Source organism: Cupressus sempervirens, chromosome 9, assembly GCF_028749045.1.
Source record: "Cupressus sempervirens isolate cs-2001-9-10 chromosome 9, ASM2874904v1, whole genome shotgun sequence".
In the NCBI taxonomy this organism is placed as follows: domain Eukaryota; kingdom Viridiplantae; phylum Streptophyta; class Pinopsida; order Cupressales; family Cupressaceae; genus Cupressus; species Cupressus sempervirens.
Genome location: NC_143126.1, coordinates 664,055,429 through 664,076,310, shown reverse-complemented (window position 1 = coordinate 664,076,310; position 20,882 = coordinate 664,055,429).

The window sequence follows — 20,882 nt, the reverse complement described above, 5'->3', positions numbered from 1 at the left end:
CATATAAGACTTCTATCATGTTTTCTAGTTGTGCTTTTGTATGGAGATATTTTCCAAATGAATCAATAAGCTCATTAATATAGGCTATCATAACATATCTAGTAATCCCTTATAGTATCATTGTAATAACTTATTATGAGTACCCTAGACTATAGAAGATGAGAACCAAATAGATGATATTGGATGTATAAGATGTAAAATATAACTGGCTATAGGTGCACATTTTATTCTCTAGAATTTGTATGAGAACAAGAAATTTAGAACTCTTCCTATTATAGACCAATATAAAAATAGAAGGAATATACCTAAGTTCATTAGTATAAGACACTAATTAAATAGTCATTTCTATCTAATGAATAGCATCAACTAAAGTAAATAACTACCTAAAAATATAGCTACTCGCATCATAAACTCTATGCAATAGGATGTCCTAAGTGTAGGCTTGTAAGTATGAAAGACCACTAATCACAATTATAAAACAAAAACAAAACAAAAAATCCATCCTAAAAAAAAATATTACCTAGGTGCCATAATGAAGGATGAAGCAAATTATAATAAAATAATAATAATAAAAGATAAATCAAAGTTGCTACACTGTCCAGTCGAGTTGACCATGACACTCAAACTCAAAACTAAATGAATAAATATAAAATATGGATGTGACATGGCATCCCCATCCTTCCTCCACTTCATAGACATGTGAGACTCAAGAAAAGGGAGTTGTACATAAATATGACATAAGTCAGAGAGCCTCCTAAATTGGTGCTCACCTTTTTGGTAAAAGGTAAAATGCAAAGCAAAATAAAGTTCCCTTGTTTTTCTTCAAACAAAACATCATATCATGCATGGGTGGGAGTGTCAACGCCTAGGAAAGGGGCCAAGGAGTTTTGAATTTTCGCATCAACACCCATACTTTAAAAATAAAATAAAAATAAATGCCTTAGCAAGCTAGCCAACTTGGAAAGGAGTAGTGGTAGGTAAGGTAAACTGGCACATGGTAGTTTTGGCGCCTTAGGAGAGAATAAATTCATTGGATGGGACATGTCTTAGGAAATTAGAGCTGCTTGCTAGGAAAAAAAATGGGAGTAGATGTCTAGGGGTAGTTAGGATATGTTGGTTGTTTATTTTATTTCATTGTTTTAATTTTATTTTTATACTTGAAGGGAGAGGAGTATGGTAAGACAATAAGTGAAAAAAATAAAATGGTAGAGTAGTATAGTAGAAATACTAAATATTGAGATGTATAAATTGTAATTTCTATAGAATAATAAACTTGAGTTAGTAATAAAGAAAATAAAATAAAAACAAATTAGGCTTTAAATTAAATCAACAAGAGTATTTCTTTTGTGTTATCACTTGAAGTTGAAATGGGTTAAGAAATTAATTACAGGTTAGAGGTTGACTAGGTAGTATTAGAAGCATAGTTAGCATTAACATAATAAATGTATTTGATTATCAAAATGCAAGATTCGTATTTAATTGTTCTCTTTAAAAAATAAAAAAAAATTGTAACAAACTCAACTTAGGTATGGTTGATGTTAAGCAACTTTGGGAGATATTTTGTGGTTATTGGGATAGATAGCATGTTAGTATTACTATAATTGTTAAACCATGTATTTGTCTAATGATAGGTTACTTGTATTAAATAATTTGTATGTATAATTCGTGCATCTAATATATATGCATAGAAAACCTTATCTAATTAAGTCTTCCTATAATTTTAACAACACTCATTTCATGTAGGGTACTTTCGAAGGCCCATTACTAGCATAAAAATGGGTGATCATTGAATATATAATATTTATGTGATAGTCAATACATCATGAATAATTATCAAATGTAACTATAAATGTGAAGCCTGACATCCAATGGAATTGTATAGAAAGTATCTTATTGTTAAGTAGTATGATATTTAGCCCCACTTGATACTCATACTGGGTACAACATATTATATATATTGTCCAAGATTAAGTTGTTATACTCACAATATACATGATATTCTAACACTGTGAATTCTATAAGTATGTACCTCCTCGTTCTCTAATGGGAACGGGTATTGGTGAGAGACCTCATTCATAAACCTTCCACTTTTTGGGATGCACCTTTCATCTAGACCTAAATTATATTTACCAATGACATCTTGGCTTAGTTGATTTAGTGGATGCAAGTATGTCAATAGACTTGACTAGGCATGTCAAACTTCTATAATGCAACCATTCTATATTCAGTGTAAAGTCCATTCAGATAGGATTTGTCATATTAATGTTGATTTCTAAGTATTTTTAAAAGAAAAGAAAAAAAATTGGTTGTGTTTTGCCCTGTAAGTCTGGGCATGACAATAACCTTCAACAATTACACATTACTACAGTGATATTTTGTGGGTGTCATCCCCACCCCAGTTTTACCTTCTCATTTTGGAGGGTTTTTGGGTTACCAAACTTGTGTGTTGTCTATTTTCATGCATATCTTTACTTTCATGTTTATTAGATGAATTAGATGCATGTGAATAGTTTCAGTTAGAGAAATTTGAAAAGGTTAAAGTTAGTTACATTGATTCACCCCCCCTCTCAGATGTAAATCTTCCCACTTGTTAATTCCAACACAAAATTTGAATCAATTTTAACAGATTGAGTCAGGGAAAATCTCTTAACAAAGTGCTTCTAACAAACCTATTTCAAATATCCTAATAGAGTTGTAAGTGTAAAATCCTTTAACAAGGTAAGACCTAACAATCTTAAATGTTTTTAATAGAGAAGACCTCTCACAGGGCAGATCATTAGAGATGATCAAATTGTAGACCTAACATGCAAATTTTTTTGTTGTAGTAATAAAGATTTGTGGGTTTCATCCCCACCCCAGTTTTACCTTCATCTTGATGTGTTTTTGGGTAACCAAAATCATTGTGTTATTTGTTGATATTTTCATGAATGTTATGCTTAGATAGATTACAAGTTTATGTTTATATGATATGAGATCTGAGATATGAGATGAATTAGGTGTGAATAGAGTTAATTGGTTTATCAATAAAAAAGTTATATAGATCCTAATTCACACCCACCCCCCCTTTCAATATCTTGTTCCCCATTAAAATTTCCAACAATTGGTATCAGAGCTCAATTCTCTTGAATGAAGTCTAACAACTTGAGAGAAAAATTCCTGAAATGGGGGAATACAAAATGAGAAAACTTATTGAGAATTAGATTATTGAAATCCATATCATATTGCGACAACTTGAAGAAGAAAAAGATGAGTTAAGGAAATCCTTAAAGAAAAGGAAAGACGTGGTCATTCAATACAATGACACACTATAAAAGGAAGTTGATGTTAGAGAATTACTTAATAATAGAAATATTGATGACAATGATGCAACAATAGTAGACCTACTAGAGAAGAATAAAATTCTAAACAAAGAACTCAAATAACTCAAAAGAGAACAAGAAATTCAATTAGTAAGACTATGTGGAGTGATTGAAAAAAAGAAGAAATTTGAAGAATAAAAAATCATGGTTGAAGAAGACAAAAGACAATTTGTTACCAGGCTTGAGGAAAGATCATTTGATGTGTAGGAGCTTACAAAAAATTAGTTGGATATGATGAACCACTTATTACTTGCAAATCAATAGTTGAACAATTCAAGGACATGGAGATTACAAATCTAAGATTATAAAGTGACCAACTAAGGAATGAGTTGAGATTTGAGAAAGAACTTCTAGAAAGAATGAACAAACCAAGTGAAGCTATCAAATACTTTGAAGAATTGATGAGATCACCAAGGTCATCGGACCAAGCACTCTTCATCTACTAAGGAAGGAGAATCATCAAATAATGGTGAGCAAAGAAATGCAAAATTTTAAAGACAAACCTATCTATCATCATTTTTTGAAACTTGGAGACACTACTAACATATGAAAAAGCAAGAATGGTGTGCAAAACACTAAACCTAAGTTTATTGGTAACTATTTTAATTGCAAGAAGCAAGTACACCAAACACATGAATGTAGATCAAAGAAAAGTGATGCACATAGTACACCTAGATTTTAAGGGCATTGTTTTAACTATGAGAAATATGGACATAGAGCTCATGAATGCATATCCAAGGCAAAATCTAAATGGACATCTGAAAAGTAAACACATGCACCTAAGAAAAGTAATTCTTACAATTAGTATTACAAAACATGGTATAATTGTCATTATTGTGGAGAGTATGAGCACATTCTAGAGAATTGCATTAAGACACATTTTAGAGGTAACTATAAGAAATGGTTGAATGAAAACCTAGTTTTTTTTAGTTGTCTTAAGGTTGGACATGTTAGTAAGAACTGCAGGACCCAAGCACCAGCCCCAAATAGTGAACGAAATAAAGGAAAAGGAAAAGTTGAGATGAACAAAACATGGAAAGAAATAGTGGAAGTTGGAAGTAGGAGAGAAAGAAAAGCTAAGATCACCCAATCCAATGGATTAGGTGATCACACCACATCCAACTAAGCAAAGAAGGTATATAAGGGACTGTATACTAAAATGTGATATCATACACGACTTCCTAAGAAGAAAAATGGTTAAACGTCCATATTAGCATGAAGCAAGATTCATTAGGAAAAATCTAAGAGAAGTATTGGGCAATAGAGTATGTTTCACTATCAAGTGTCAGACATTAGTAATATAGTCTATATTGACTGAGAATTGCAATATAGACTAAGAACTTACATCAATCAAGCTAATGTATTCGCTAAATGAATTGGTATTGGCTGAACACAATTCGTAAAGGTCATGACATTTGTTGTGCACCTACCTGAGTACAAACACATTTGTTGAAGGTATATATCAAATGTTGACATTCATTTTCATTTTACCAAGTGATTTTTAGAGCTCAAGTGATTCAAAGGTGATTTCAATAATATAGCAAGTGAATCATAGCATGTTGTTGGAAAATTGAACGACCATAGTAAGTTAAGTTTTCAATGTTGAGTAAGTTGTTTTCAAAGTTATTGAAGTAAATTTGTTTGAACCCTAGTTTAGAGATGACACCATCTGCATCTATATTTGCGAAATAAATACTGAAATAGAGCAATGCACATATTGTGAGGAAAGATCAATGTCCTCCACCAAATTTCAAAGAATATCCAAATATTGCATTGAATGGTGATGAATTTGGCACCATATTGTCAATTCCACCAAGGGTATTGATGGTTCATGATATACGATCATGTTATATGTGTAAAGTGGGAGAAATTGGAGACTACACGTTTTATGTAGCATATGATAATTTTTTTTGATAATGGAGTGTTGAAGGATGAGCACAAGATTGTTTCCAAGAAAGGGTTAACCTGTGTCGTAGCCCTTCCGAAGGTTTTCAAAGTCAAATGGATAAAGACTATGTTGAGTTGTATACATGACATAAAAATATGGTTGGAAGGTGGACCAATTAAGATCAACAAGGCCATCATATGCTGAGTTACTAGTTATCCTACTTTGTGCTGAAAATAGTTATTCAATTAGGTATTGTCATTGATGTTACACAAATGTCACACTCTAATCGAGCATAGCTACTGTCAACTGAGCTTAGTTGCACAACAAAGAAGATTTTAGTGTTAGCCAAGATGAATTAAGAAGGAACCAAGTTTAGTTGGTCTTTGAAGAAAATCAGTGTAAACCAAGTTAGGTTGGTCAATGAAGGATGTTAGTCTTAACCAAGCCAGTTTAGTTACCAAAGGATTTCAATATTAATCAAGTGACTCATTTCAATGTTAGCCAACCTTCAATAGAATACCTTTTTTTACTAAATGGTTGATTCAAGTTGACTTAGTGGATGTTAAATGTTTGTTTGAAAGGGTATTCAAGATGACTTGACATTGGGTTTCATATATATGGAAGGTCAAGTTGTGGATTGAATTGTGGTGTAGAGAAGAATACGAAAGATGCAAAATAAGAATGATATATGATTAAAGAATATTCTGATCAAGAAGGATCAAGTGGATAAACTAGAATAATGATCTAAATCTACAAAGTCATTTGCTTCATAAATTAGGTCAATCATTGTTACTCTCTAATAATTGTAACAGTGAAGAAATATCTTAACAAAGTTGACTTAACAATCATTTTGAAAATCCTTTAACAAGGTGACATTTCTTGAGTGAACTGTATGAAGACCTCTAATAAGGCCACTCCTAATAGGGTGATTCAAATCCTCTAACAAGGTCATATTTAACCATTTGTTTTGTAACCTTTAACAGGGTTGGCTCCTAATAGGGCTCACTTCAAAAGAGTGAAAATTTGTAACTAGTTGTATTGGTGGTTTTTCCCAAATTGGGTTTCCACGTTAAATCTTGGTGTGTCATGTGTTCATTTTATTTTCTTAATGCTTTATGTTTATGCAACTAAGTTACTAAAGTTTAATTTACATTAATATCTTAAGATTTCTTTGTTAATTGATTTACAATGAATATTCAGTTCTAACTGAGCAATGCAAGTATTTAGCTTAAGGAGTAAAAGTCTGTGTTCAGATCTAGGGGACTTGGATTTGTTTTTGTGGTAATTGATTCACCCCTCCCCTCTTAGTTTCTCCTCTTACATTTCCAACAATTGGTATTAGAGTGTTGGTGCTTGCAGGAAAAGGTTTTAAGACCTAAGCCAAAGATCATGATGTCTTACAAAAGAGAGATTCCCAAACTTAACAAAGAAAACTTCTTGGCATGGCAAGAATTGATGAAACTTCATATATAAAGCATCAATGATGATGTCATGTTCTATCTAGAGAACAAATATGTGGCACCACCCAAGCCTATGTCTATGGAGAAAATCAAAGAAGCAAAGGAGCATAATATTATGATGATTGATATTGCATCCTCTTTGAAATATTTTGAATTTGATGAAGTCAAGGATTGTCCTAATGCATTTGGCATGAGGGAAAAACTAAAGAAAGTCTTTGGAATTGAGAAAAATGTGCAAATAGCTAAGGGAGAAAGCTTGAGAGGAAAGTTTGATCGATTGAAAATGAAATAAGGTGAGAACATCACCTAATACAATGAATATTTAGTTCTAATTAAGTAGTGCAAGTATTTGTCTTAAGGAGTAAAAGTTTGTGTTTAGATCCAAGGGACTTGGATTTGTTTTTGTGGTAACTAATTCACCCCTCCCCTCTTAGTTACTCCTCTTACATTTCTAACAATTGGTATTAGAGAATTGGTGCTTGCAGGGAAAGGTTTTAAGACCTAAGCCAAAGATTAGGGTGTCTTACAAAAGAGAGATTCCCAAACTTAACAAAGAAAACTTCTTGGCATGGCATGAATTGATGAAACTTCATATATCAAGCATCAATGATGATGGTGTATTCTATTTGGAGAAAAAATATGTGGCACCACCCAAGCCTATGTTTGTGGAGAAAATCAAAGAAGCAAAGGAACATAATATTATGATGATTGATATTGCATCCTCTTTGAACTATTCTAAATTTGATGAAGTCAAGGATTGTCCTATTGCATTTGACATGTGGGAAAAATGAAAGAAAGTCTTTGGAGGTGAAAAAAAATGTGCAAATAGCTAAGGTAAAAAACTTGAGAGGAAAGTTTGATTGATTGAAAATGAAATAAGGTAAGAACATCACCCAGTACAGTGAAAGGGTCAAAGAAAGTGTTAGTGTAATCCGAGCTTCAGGAGGTAAAATTGATGATGAAATAGTAATTAGAAAGGTACTAAGCACTCTTCTTCCTATTAATGTAATCAGAGTTTTAGCTATTCAAGAAATGAGATGCAATCCTACACATGATCTAACCCTATACGCTCTTATGAGAAGATTGACTACTTTTGAGTTGGATAACTTTGACAATTATGCTCCTTCTACTAACAATCTTGAATATGCATTCAAAGATAAACTAACCCTTGGTAGAAAAGGAGGGAACTCAAAAGGAAAATAAGTTGGCGATGAAGATTAAGAGGATTTAAATGAAGACCTTGAAGTTATTGAGGCTCTCCTAGCAAAAAGAGCATCAAAGGGAAAAGGAAAATTCAGAGGAAAGATTCTATTGATTTGTTTCTCATGTGAGGAAGTTGGACACATTGCAACTAAATGTCCAAACAAGGAAGATAAAGAAGAAAATAAGTTCAAAAAATTCAAAGGCAAGAAATACTTCAAAAGCTACAAGGACTTCAAAGGAAAGGTAAGAAATCATGTTACATTGTAAAAGATTTTGATAGTGATGATGATGAAGATGAAGTAGTTTATATAGTTTTTAAAGATGAATCCAATGATTAGGAAAATGAAAAGATGACACTTATCTCTCATATTAGCAAAAATTATACATGGATCATATATAGAGGTTTCTCTCATCACATGACTAGTGTTAAAAAGAATTATGAACATTTAGAACATTATGATGGTGGAAGTGTTAGATTTGGGAACAATGAACCATGTTATGTAAAAGGAAAAGGTATTATTTCATTAAATGATGAAATCAAATGTGAGAATGCCTATTGGTTTGAAGTATTAAGACATAATCTACTCAGTGTAGCTCAACTAAACAATATAGGATACAAAGTTGAGTTCATGAATGGGAAAGCCAAACTTTTGGATGGAAAAGAAAAACTGGTTGGAACTGGGAATCAAACTAAAGGTAATTTTTTTAATCTAGATCTTGATGAAAGTTCTTGTTTATTAGCTAAAATTGAAGAAATTTGGCTATGGCATACAAGAATGTGTCATGTTAACTTTGATAATCTAATCAACATAAGCAAGAATAATAGAGTAATAGGCATACCTTATCTCAAGAAACCTAAGATAGGAATGTGAAAACACTATCAAATTGGGAAAATGAATAAAAGAAGTTTCAAAAGTATGTCCTATAACTCTGAAGATGCTTTGGAACTAGTTCACACAAATCTTTGTGGGTCAATTAGTGTAGAAAGCTACTATGGAAATGTATATTTCATTTTATTTGTTGATAATTACTCTAGAATGATGAATGTAATGTTTTTAAAAGATATGTCTAATGCTTTTCAAAAGTTCAAATGGTATTTGGCTAGAGTTGAGAAAGAAATAGGGAAAAATATGAAATTCCCAAGATCAAATAGAGCAGGTAAATTCATCTCAAATGAATTTAATGATTTCTGCAATGAAAGAGGAATCAAAAGACAAGTATTAGCACCTAAAACTCCATAAAATAATGAAATAGCAGAGAGAAGGAATAGATCCATCATGGAATGTGCAAGAACATTATTATTAGAAAAGAATGTTGCACCAAAATACTAGAGAGAAGCAACTAGCGTAGTAGTTCACAAACTAAAAAAGTTCAATTGAAGAAAGGTACAAACAAAACACACTATGAATTATGGTATGGATATAAGCCTAATGTTTGTTATCTTAGAGTATTTGGAAGAAAATGATATATCTTAAAAGATGTAAGAAAAGGAAAGATTGATGCAAAGCGTGATTAATTCATGTTCCTAAGGTACTCCAATAAAATAAAGGCATACAAGTGTCTAAATATTTCTACTCACAAAGTTATATAAAGTGAACATGTGAAAAATGATGAGTTTGTTGAAAGAAGTGAAGAACATAGAAACAAAGAGCCTAAAGATTATAGAATATTTTTATACTATGAAGAACTTGAAACCTTACCTCAGAAGGTTAAATTCATTCAGCAACCAAGTACTCTTAGCAATTCACTAGTAGTTCAACTTGAGTCTCAGTTAGTGCAACCTGATGCAAGTAGTGTGTGTAAATACCAAATCCTATCACAATTCCTTATGCTTCTCCTAATACCTACCAATACTTCTCCAAGCCCCTTAGGATCTACCACTAGCTAGAGATGTGGTGAATAGTCTTTCTATCCCTCCACATTCACCTTCCAAACTCACCTCTACATTCTAGATATACAACAAACCTCAAAAGGCATCCTAACTTTACCTTACACCTTGCTCCCTTGCCCCTCCAAGATCTCAAGCCTTCCTACACTCCTTTGCATTTTTTCCCATTTGTTCATAATATTTCAAGACCAAACAATAGGTTTTGAGCATTCTACTAAGCTCAAACAACAAATTTGCACTAGGAGACCTAATTGGGGCTCTTTCTTGTAGCCTTATTTCACTATCTTTCTCCTACAACACACATATATTTTGAAGGAACCACCAATATTTTTAAGGAATCTTTCATGATTTATTGAACCCTTACAAATCTTATAAGATGGAATCTAGGTTTTTCCTCCTTACCCATAAACTAGCAAGCCCTAGTTTAGGCCTAATAAGGGCTAATACCATAGTTTACTCTAGAACTTTCTTTTCTCTACAACACAATTCATAAATGAAGATACCAACACTTAGGAAATTTCAAAACATCTCCACCTCTGAGGTCCCAAGCATCAATACCTCTCATATTGATCTTTGCAACATTTTCTCTAATTGTCTATTCGCTAAGCACATGAAGATGCTTAACTTAATGACCTCCAAAGGACTCCAAGCTAGTGGGTGGCACAAAATTTTTTTGCAAAACTTTTAACTCCATCCTATGCCCCTTATTCATGCCAATTTTTAGGAACTTTCACTATGGGGTTTAGGAAGGGAAGTTCATTTTGTTGTTTAGTTTGTGGTGACTAATCAAGGAAGTACTATACATACTTCATAATTCTTTAGGGTTACAAAATTTTGGGCCCTATTTTATTGAGGCCTATTTTATCACTAATATGTTATTGATAATTTTGGGCTGACATCTTGTAACCCTAAAGTGGAAAAAATATTTGTATAAAAGGGCTTAGGGTTAGGTATCTTTTCATAAGTTATAATGCGAAAATTGCTTCTTGTGGTGGTATTGAGCTATAAGGGATTACGAATTGTAATTAGGTTGCAATCATTGGATTGTAATAATATTGGACTTGTTGTTTGGTGGATGTAGCCCAGGGATTGGGTGAACCACGTTAAGTCTTGGTGTCTTGTGTTCTTCTTTGTGTGATTTATTATTTCTTGATATTGTTTATAATTGTATGTAATTGCTATTTCTTTCTGAGGTTAATCCTGACAAGTGGTATCAAAGTGAGGTTATTTCTTAGTTATCCTCTATAGGAAAGTTTCATAGTTGAGTGGGATTCTCATGGTTGTGTGGGAGCAATGGTAGATGAGGGTAAGTTGATGGTTGGCAAGTTTATTGGGTAGAATTTTCAGTTATGGAAGATGCAAATGGAAGACTATCTTTATCAAAAGGATTTATGGAAGCTGTTGGAAGGAAAATCCAAGAATTAGGGAACTATGAAAAATGAGGACTGAGATCTTTTAGATAGGAAGGCACTTGGAAGCATTCAATTATGCTTGGCACCATCAGTGAAATTTAACATTACAAAAGTGAAGACGACGAAAGAGTTGATGAAAACACTAGCAACATTGTATGAAAAGCCCTCCACTTCAAATAAGGTATTTTCCATGAAGTGTTTATTTAATATGAAAATGGTAGAAGGTGGATCTGTTGTGGATCATTTAAATGAGTTTAATACTGTTACTAGCCAGTTATCTTCTATGGGTATTAATTTTGATGAAGAAACTAGGGCTTTCTTGATCAAAACTCACTAGATCTTGATCAACATCATCTTTAAAAAGACAAGCCTCAATGAAATAACATATTGAAGCATCATTATATGCATTAAATGGAATGTCTTGAAGATAATGAAGATATATTAAAAATAAATATATAAACCACCCCATTGAAAGGAAATGTAATGACTATATAAAATAAATGCAATCTAAGAATGAAATAGATGTAATTTCTTGGTATTTTCAATATGAAATAAAATCTACATGTAAAAAGTAGATCTAAATACCACTAATTCACATAAGAAAGAGATCTAGATACACCAATAAGAAATCTAACTCTCAAATCAAACAAAGGAAGGAAAGTGCATGGGTTCACTAAAACAAGATAAATAACCAATGTAAAAAATCTAAATCCAATAAAAAAGAGATGTAGTGTCAAGTTCACTAAAATGTTTAGGTTACAAATGGAAGCACTTAATAGGGAAAATGACTCCACTTTTCACACTTAAGCTTTGAAATTCATGTGAGGAGAAGGAAAATTTATAAGCAAAACCCCTTTTGCATTCAAACTAGACTAGAAAGACCCAAATAGAGGAAGGGATGCCAATATTGAATTTGAATAGTGAAAAGGAATGCAATGCAAGAAAGTTCTCTTTTTCCCATTTGTGATGATGTGTAAATATGAATGCAAGATTGAACTAATTGACTAAGTGAGATGTACAATGTAGATCTTGATGCTAAATATATACAACTAGCCCAAATAATATATGAAAGTAAATCTAAACTAAAAAGTTAAATGATAGAGCGTTATCCTTGAAATGTGTTGTGGTAGATGCCATTTTTTCTTTAGAAAGTGCAAATCTAAGGCTTATTTTGAATTTTTTTTGCAAATCCTTGAATAAAATAGAAACCCAAAAATGCTTTTTCTTGCCAAGGCTCAAGGAATAGGTTGACCTACAAGAAAAATGTCTAGATGTTATTCCATGGAGTTTTATTCTAGGGACCCTATAAATAGGTCAACCCAACTTTTTATGAAATGTCTTAGGAAGTGTTTTCCATATCTACAACCACAATTTTGTTAAATTGCTCCAACACATAGTAAATTTGATTTTACTTTTGGGTGGATAAGGGCTTGCTTTGGTCAAGCCCTAGATTGAAGAATCAACACTGAAATTGAAATGTAAATGTAATGATAAAGTAAATGCTAACAATTAGTATGATCAAATATATAAAATGAAAGATACAAGTACCTTTGTAGATGTACTTGAATTTGATATGTGATCGTGTATGTAAATGTAATAGCCTTGACTGAAAGAAACCAAAAGGAAACCAAAGAAGCCAAAAATTCATGAATAGGAATGTATATGCAATTTCATGATGAATGATATAAGTACTTTACCAATTTGGAATAATGGATCTCCTCTCTAGAATCCAAACTCCACTACCACCTTAAAGGAAGAAGCTTGATGCAAAAGGAAGTGCTTGAACTTGAATGCTTGAGGGTACTTTCTTACTTGTAGATCTGCTTGATGCCTTATGTATGTTTGATTTCTAATGGAATGATGGATGTAAAAATGAAGATCCCAAGCCTCATTTTGTATTAGTTTTTGGGCAGAAAAACAAAGAATGCCAACCCTAGAGAAAAAGAAATTAGTTGGAAATTCTAAGGCACTTTGGGCCCCATGACCCAAAATCATCAAAGAAGAGGTTGACCAATTCAAGATCTTCCACAGAATAGGTCAATGTACTTAAAAATAGGTCTACCTACTCCAAAATAGGTCAACCAAGATGACCTATTCTTGAGCAAGGGCACATAAGAAGGTCTTGAAGGCCTTGGAGAAGATGTAGAAAGAATCAGGATGTAATGGACCTACTAGAAGTTATGGCCAAAATGGTGATAATGCCACACCTAAAGGACCACATTGAAATGAAAAAAATGATCTAGAAGTGTGAGGCAGATTGGGGAAGAAAAGAGAGACCAAAATCACACTAAAGAGGGATAAACAATCTTAAAAAGTGGTGCTTCCATTTTAAGATGGTACGAGTTTTAAAAGACAAACTTGAAGAACTAGGATCAACATACATAAGCTTCAAAGAGGAATAAATAAGGGTTGAGGAATGTTATGTAGAGGAATATGTGGGGTAGGTAAGATAGTTGTAGGAAGATAAACCTTAGGAAGTCTAAGCTCAAGAATCTTATCTATCTTGTACCAATGATAGGATTGATAAAGTTGGTCAAGATGCATAGGTGGTTTTTGAGGGAGAGTTTTCCAATAGAATACTATCTCAACAAAATCTTGTAGACATGAGGGTTTGTAAAGGTAATGATTAATAGTGAAAACTTATCCATATCAAGAAATTTAATGCATTTATGAATATGAGACTCTATAACTTGCATAGAAGAGATACACAAAATACCTATCTTGACATAAAATTGATTGAAAGTAGGAATGGAAATGAATGTATTAAACATAACATTATCAGAAAGAGTTGCATGAAGATTGATATGTATGTTATGTTTAGATTGATTAAATTGAGCCACTTTTTATTGCAGAGCAATGATTGTTTGAAATAAGCTACTAATGGCGGGATAATAAGATGCAATAGAAGGAATATACACATTGGATGTGTTAGAAAATCTATTGTACAAAGAAAAGGGAATAGGAAAAGATGTTGGCAGAGGATTGAAATATGTGAAAGGAACATCAGTTTATGAAGGAAATGAAAAAGGTATAGAAGTAGAAGGAACACTTAATGGAAGTGTAGGATTAGGAAGACCAACACTTAGAGGATTAGAGACTTGTGTAGAAGTCATCATAATAGGTGGTGCATAAGTGGAATGCAAGGAATAGAGGTCAAAATAGAGATGCAAGGTTCAATGATTATTGAAAGAGGAATGTATCCTAACTCTTGAGGATAATTTGTCAAAGGATTAGCATGAGTATTAATAAGGTGAGATACACCATGTAAAATGGAAATGTTACTGAAATCATGTTTAATGAGCTTCTTAATATCCTCAATAGTGGTAACACTACTGGGATTTTGATTCTCTTGCACAATCCGATTTTCCAACTTATGAAACTCATCAGAGACCTTATCAACATGGGAAGAAGGAACTCTTGAGTATTCACCTTCATCACAAGAATAATGAGAAGAGTTATTATCCATGATAGGGTTGATATTTTGAGGAAAAAATATTCATGTCATCATGGTTCTTAAGGAGGAAAGATGAATCATGATCAAAACAACTCATGAATCTGAAGTTTCTCCTAATGAGAATGCTATAGTTTGGAATTAATGTGATAAATATCATAAAATGGGAGATTAAAAAATGAAAATATAATGATATCTAATCACATAAATATTAATGTAATATGGAGCATAAAAATTAGAGAGATCCAATTTCACAAGATAACTGAATCTAACTCTGCAAAGCATGCAAAGAGGAGAATACAAAAAGAGTCAATTTAACTAAAAGTAAAAAATAAAAATAAAAGGGCACAAATTGGTTTCACCAAAATAATTTACACACTTAATAAGAGAGAAAAAACACCTAATAAGAGAGATCAAGGGATCTAACTCCAAAGCCAAAAATATTTGATGTGCTAGGTTCACCAAAAGAAAGTAAACATCCAATTACTTCAAAGCCAAATAGGAGATGTGTTGAGTTAGTCAAAATATTTATGCTAAAAATATAAGTGTTAATAAATTTTACAATGTAAGCAATGTGAGGAAAATTCATTAAAAAATCACTTTCACATATAAAGCATTAAATCCAAATGAAAGAAGGATTCCAAACATAACTCTCAACATAACCCAAGTTAGATTAGAAAAACTCAAACAGATGAAGGGCTACCATTTTTAAACCCAAATCATGACAAGGAAGTAGACAATAAAGTCCTCTTCAATGCAATGTAAATTGATGTAAGATATGCAATGTGAATTTAAATTGAACAAATTAATTTAATGACAAGAGTAAGATAGAATTAGATGATAAATATATGCAATCAACCCAATTAAGATATGAAACTATGTATATAATAAGAAAAAAATGAATGATGAAGGAATTGCCTTGAAATATGCAAGAGAATATCCCTTTTTTCTCTAAAAAGTATGGATAAGAAACTATGATCGTAGTTTTGACTTTAGATCTATGACCTCAATAGAAAACCTAGAAAAAAATGTATTTTTCTTAGACCTCCAAGAACATGTAGACTTGGTGGAAAAGGGTTCAAATTAATTATGGGATGATGGACAGAATATTTGAGCACCATGGAAAAATTGACCTAGGCTCTTTGAAAAGTTTTCAATGACTAGTTTCTAGATATGTGGCTGCAACTTAGATATCCCAATCATGTACGTAAGAAAAATTGGTGTTGTTTGTTGGGGGAGGGCTTGCCTTGGTTAAGCCCTAGATTGAGAAATCACCCTTATAAAAATAATGTAATGTAAATAATGAAAATAAGTAAGACAAACTTAAATAATTACCTTTCTTGATGAAGTCATTGACAATAAGAATTTTGTAATGCTTGTATGTTAAAGATGTTGAATTTACAATTAAGGATGTAGGAAATTTCCACAATTGCAATGAGTCAACCAAAGCCAAATCATGTATGCATGGGTGTAAATGTGCACCAAAGAATAAGAATATGAAGGTGAATGCAACAATGTAGATCTTGTCCTCTGACAACCGATAAAATGCTAGGTCTTGAAGAGGAAATCCTTACAAAGGATCCTTCAGCCTTTAATGCTTGATGAATGCTTGAAATGCCTTAGGAAAGTCTTCTTTCTAGAGTGTGTGAATGCATGTGAATGTCTTGTAAATTCTATATTGATAATAAATATCTTATGGATATGAAAATAAGGTTCCTAGTCTTCATTTTATACTAGTTATTAGGCATTAAAACAAAACAAGAAAATAAGGCTACCCAAATTTTAAATTTGCGAACCCAAGAAAAAATGGGCTCCATGACCAAAAGTCCTTGGGGTATCGGTCAACGTAGTTAACCCTATTCCATGGTTGATCAAAAAAAGGGTAGCATAAATGTCTTAAAAAATGTGCATATGAAAATTAAATAATTAGGACAAAATGAGAGAAATAACTAATTGAACACAAATCCATCCATGACCCATGAAGTGAGTAAGAGATAGGAGATAAAAAGTATTAGATGATGTGGTTTTTGATTTTAAGAAGGTACAAAAAGAAACAAGTCAACCCAAATATATCACATTTTAAAGAACAAGAAAACATAATACCAAAATATATGTGAGGATCCAAATCATGAGGATCTCAATGCCAAGCTATTGAAATGAAGCATTCCATGCATCATTGTTAGATTATGAGCTATAAATTCTCACCAATTGGGAAATTACTCTGTGATATTGCACCAGTACATTAGGCCTCCATTTTTCACCAAAGGTTTCAACGAAAAGCCAATTTGGCTTATCAAATTCATTTAAAAAAAAAATGATCCTGATAAGGTCAAAATTTTGACCAAACTTAAGTTTGTTTATTGAAATTTTGACAACACTTAAGGTTTTTGTCTAAATTTTGAAAATGCTTAAGTTTATTACCAAAATTTTGATGATAGTTAGGATATAAATAAAAAAATTAAAAGTAAACATTTCATTTCAATCTGACAGATTGGAAGTGCGCACACGTGGGAGGGTTTTTGCGAGTTGTCTTTAGGCAAGTGAAAGCACAAGTAAGAGATTCAACCCACACTATTTTTTAGAATGGAAGGGAAACTCAAAGTCATTAAATTTTGATTGATTATGTTATAAAAACTTCTTCCCCCACCAAAATTTTCCATCCATTCATTCATTTAGGATTAAGTAGAAGTTTAAACATTACTTTATAATAGTTTAACTACGTAAATTTTGATTGATTGTGTCAATAAAAATTTCTTCCCCCACTAGTTTATCATTTTGGTATTGGTATGTCCCTAGCTCAATCAACTAGTGCGTTCAATGTGGCCCTCTGCATCTAGTGCTTGTATGAGCTCTAGTATGGGTCATTAATCTGAGGCCAACTGATAGGTCTATCAATTCCCTATGTATTACCACTAGCCATCAAATTTGGAAGGTTGTCTCCAAGATATTGATTTATTGCAATCTCAACGGTTGACCCTTTTGTAAGGAAACACCATCTAATAAAAGGAGTAAAACATGCAGTAGAGTTCCACATACTAGTGAGGTCGTAGGCTTACACATTTGAATGGGATTTAATCAACTCTGTACTAATGATGCCCAATTCATTAAAGCCAACATATCAATTTTGGTCCAACATGAAAGACAACCACAAACTGTATGACAAAATGTCAATGTGCTTTGAATGATTTCTATTCAAATGATATAGTGTCTACTATTATGGCTCAAAACCATTTAGTTGCTTTTTGAGACAACATGAATTGCATTTTCCTCATATGTTTCATATCTCTCTACATTATGGTATTTTTTTAATGCAAGAATTGCATCAACATATTGTACAACAATGCAAGGGTCAAATTCATAACTCATGGGAGACATCCATTAAACCCTTGGTTCAAGTACCTCCATACAAGTTCTATCTCTCTCTCAACCATAAAACACATGGTTTCTACATACTTCTAAATAATGTTCTTTGATATCCTTACTCGTTGTTTCATCTTTGTCTAAAAACCTTTGAATATTTTAAATAAATCACTATAAATTATATAGAAAAACAAGTGAATTATCAAACAACTAAATCTAAAGACTTTTGACTTTTCATGCTTTATCCTCATGTTTTCAATTAGTTGTTTCCTTAGGATCTCACAAATTGTAAAATGTTCATGCTCAAAAACTATCTTATAAGTTGTAATAATTTGTGTTGATGAACTATCTTATAATTTATATGAATAACTTTGAACAAATCTTTCAAGAATAAAATACCTCTTGGATCATAGAAGTAGGGTTTTCTCAAGATACTTTGAAATCTCTTGCACAAATGCTCAAATCACCTTTAGCTCACTCTTCTCTAGCTCTAGTGGCATAAACATAGAAGAATGACTCAATTTTATCTATTAAATCATTTAAATTTTTTCTATGGTTAATGTGTTAGGACTCATCTAGAAAAAGTTGCCAAAATTTTTGATGGCTTGGAGGTGACAAATTGAATATCAAATTATATCATTCACAATATATAAATATATAAAGATGTTATGTATAATTCACTTCAAAAAATAGTTATGTAATTAACACTAGCACATGTTTTTCGAACTAACATTTGTTTAGTCTAATATTTAAAAAAAAAAAAATATTGATGCATTGACTAAAAATAATAGTAGACCCATTTATTGAAGTCTTTCTTACTATAGATACAACTATGCACTCTGATAATTAAAGAGTAGAAATTATTTTTATTTGAGTCACTATGGAAATGGATGCAAAAATAGATTAAACACAAATACTTCATTTAGAAACCTTCTCACACTATTCAAGAATGGTAGTTTTATTTCCCTCAATTCACATTATTTTTATGATCATTTTTTATATTCACCAAAATAGGAAAATTGTGATTGGTTTATTTAGATGGCTCAAAACTGTAGAAAGTAGGAAAGCTCAATGATATCCATTATAGGTTATACACTATGAATCTAAGAAAACCTTTTCTAATCTACATTGAGCCTTCCTTATTTGATGGATTTCTATTTACTCTTTGTTCCTTTCTTCCTCTCCAAAATTGCAATTCTACGCCTTACTTTCATGAACCCTTCTACATGGAAGAAAGGTGAACTTTCACAGCTCGCTATGCTCTAACCTTCCATATATTCATGTATAGATTCTATTGCTAGAAGCCCAAATGAATCCTTCACCATTAAGATGTCTTTATGCTAATCGAGAGAGAAGACCTAGTTCTTTTCTTCTTTTCCAACATTGAAATTCTTTCTTCCTCTACAACACTACAATTCTTCCTTCCTTTCTTTCTTAGTAAATCCGTTTTGCACAAATCATGTGATCATTTTATTCTAGTTTAAAATACTCCAAGATTTGTCCTAGAGATGCAAGAAGGAATGTAAAGACAAGGTGGTACTATTAGGCCCCTTAGGACATTTTATCATTCTTGCATTATTAACCATACAATATGCCCTTATTTGCTCAAAAACATGCCAATTAACTTTAATTGGTGTCTTCATGCCTTCTTCCATGTTGGGAGCCTTTAAGAGGTCTTTGGCTTTAAGAGCTTTGAGGGGTTCCCCTGCACAACAATATTTGAACAACTATAGATGCTTTGGGGAAATAAATAAACATATATTGAAATCTATAAATTTATTAACCATTCATTATATGTATAGAAGTACATAATGGAACTATAACATTCTACACACAAGAATAATGAGATTTTTAAATGAAAATTTTTCAATGTGGTAAAAACCATAGCTCTCACTAAATGAACACTGGCTACATAATTTTAGGTTGTAGACCAAGGAATCTCATTGATCCTAACTTGACTTTTATGCTAATACATGTGTAACCTTAGGGACAGATTCAATAGACTTGTATACTAAACAGTCCTTCTTCAAGATAAGATATAATACAATCTTTGAAATGATAAGTGTAGTACATTGTTGTAAACAGATGAAACTAACTTCACTAATACTCATCTAGAATTGTGGACCATCATACACCATAAAAAAGCAAACCTTATTTAATTAGAATTCAAAAATGAATATATATTTTTAACCCTTAGTGAAGAGATAGTAATATTTAATTATTTAGTTATTTTTGATTATATACAAGATACTACTAATGCTTGTATGTTTATATTTGATATAATTTTATAGCTTAAATATTTTCTTGTGAAGAAAGTCCATGCCTAACAATATGAACCCCTCCCCCCAAAAAAGGTGAAAATTGCTAGATTGTGGTCTCAGTTCAAAAGAAAAGGTGATGGGAAATGTTATTATGCTTGCCAAAAATGTAAGGGCTTAAAAAATTGAATAGTTCTAATCACAATAGCTCAGAGACATTGTAGGAAACATGATCACATTTAAGGGGGAAAGGATTTTCATCCTTTGGTGAATGTGGATTTCAAACTGATGGAACATAGAGGTGTGAATATCAAAGCAGAAGGTAATGCTCCCATGGAAGAAGATGATCATGAGGTAGATAACACAATTGAAGATGCTGGTATTGGTGCAACTGATAATGTGCTAGAGAATAGGACTAAAGAAGATGTTACTAGCACAACTAATGAAGATGATGATAGTAGTGCATCTAGTGATGATGATGAAGAGAATCTTGATATACTTGTAATTAAAAAGACATACGATCCCATATTCCAAGGCTCCTAGACAATGCTTCTCTCTGCTGTATTATTGCTGGTAAACTTCAAGGTTATGAATGGTATATCC